The sequence below is a fragment of the Rhinolophus hipposideros genome, assembly GCF_964194185.1.
Source record: "Rhinolophus hipposideros genome assembly, chromosome: 21".
Taxonomy (NCBI): Eukaryota; Metazoa; Chordata; class Mammalia; order Chiroptera; family Rhinolophidae; genus Rhinolophus; species Rhinolophus hipposideros.
The window spans coordinates 40,478,746-40,480,703 of NC_138067.1; positions in this window are offsets into that span (position 1 = coordinate 40,478,746).

A 1,958-nucleotide genomic window follows, 5' to 3' on the forward strand; every position below is an offset into this window, starting at 1 on the left:
GATGGGAAAGGGAAGTGGTGTAGTATTAACTGAAGGTAGATGTAATATGTTAAGCACGCTTATTATTCATAAAACAGCCATTAAAACTACAAAATAAGAGGTAGAGGTAAAAATTCAATAGAGGAGATAAAACCAATACTAAAAATGCTCAATCTCAAAGGATGCAGAAAAGGGATCCTGATGGGGCAAATAAAAAACAAAAAGCATAATGGTAGATTTAAATTCAATCATATCAATAATTATTATAAGTACAAATGGACTACATATGCCAATGAAAAGACAGGAACTGTCAGACTGGATATAAACTGTCAATCATATGCTGTTTGCAAAGGATTAACTTTAAATATGTGGAAAATGTAAAAGGATGGTAAAAGGATGTAGAATTATGAATAAGAAAACTGGTTTGGCTATGTTAATATTAGTCAAAATAGACTTGAAGGCAAGAAGGAATGCAAAAGACAAAGAGGGACATTTCATAATACTAAAGGTCAATTCATCAAGAACACAATATTTCTAAGTGTGCATGCATAATATATGTTCAAAGTGCATGAAGCAAAAATCAACAGAACTGAAGAATAGACAAATCCACACATATAGTCGGAGATTTTATAAACTTCTCTTAAGAACTGATAGAACAAGTAGCACAAAATTCACTAAGGATATAGAAGATTTGAACATTGTCAAACAACATAAATTGCTATTTCTAGAACATTAGACTCAGCAATCATAGAAGACATGTTTTAATGTGCATGTGGAAAATACAAGCAAGTTTTAGTAAATTTCAAAGGCGTTCAAAGTAATGAAACCATAGACAGTAGTTTCTCTGATCACAATGGAATTAAATTACAAACTAATAACAACAGTCTCTCTTAGCAGAATTGTGATGGTAGGATATGAACTACAGATTAGAGATTCCCAGCTGTGTTGGGTGTATGTTGTCAGTGGTCTTCAAACAGGTCAACATTCAATTCTCAACATCCAATATACTTTATGTTAACATTGATCTGTAGGAAAATTCATCTATAATTCTCCTTCCTGCCTCTCAGAAGATAATAGCCTTTTCCCCACTTAAAATGAAAGGCATGCTTCTCATACTTCTCATCCATTCAGAATCTTACTCTAATGCTTTACCCCAAAGTATAAAGATTTCTGAGTACACAGTAAAGTGACAATTCAAAATATTCATGTCAAGTAATGTTTCTTTACTAAAGAAACATCTATTTCATTGAGTTACATTTACAATATACTTTCATATTTACCATTCATCAATATATGTAAATATACTTATTGCTTTGCCCAATTGTATACTATATTTGTAATATCTCAATAAAATAATTTTAAACAGTTGAAACTTTCTTCGATACCAGAAATGCAATAAAAACTTGACAATATATACAATTTTGTTTTGCAAAAAGTATAATAGGCTGATGAATTAAAGTCTTTTCAGCATAAGTTTTAGCATAAAGTTCCCTGAGGGAATTGAATAGAAACGCAATGTCAAGGAGAAAAGGGAAGGAGCAATTTACCAGCTTCGGGATGCCCATTTAAAAAATATTTTAACACTTATGAAAACAGGAGTTTTACAATGCTGATGTCATTTCTCCAAATCAACAACCAATTATCCCATTCTCGAACACCAACTGGGTGTTCAGCAACTCAGTTCAATTCTCATATTATCTACCTGGAATTAGCATCAGCTCCCACAAGTTAAAAGAGTTCAGTCCCACGAGACTGCCCCACTTCCAATGTCAGCTGCAAGCAAGGTTTCCAGGTGACCTACACTTCTGCCCAGCCAACAGCAAATCTGAGGTTCCCACACCCCCCTCGTTTGATAATTTGTTAGAATAACTCGCAGAACTCAGAAAAGTGTTCTACTTACAATGCAGTTTATTATACTATAAAGGATACAAGTGAACAGAGATGAGGAGGCATATAGAGTGAGGTCCGAAAGGGTCCTG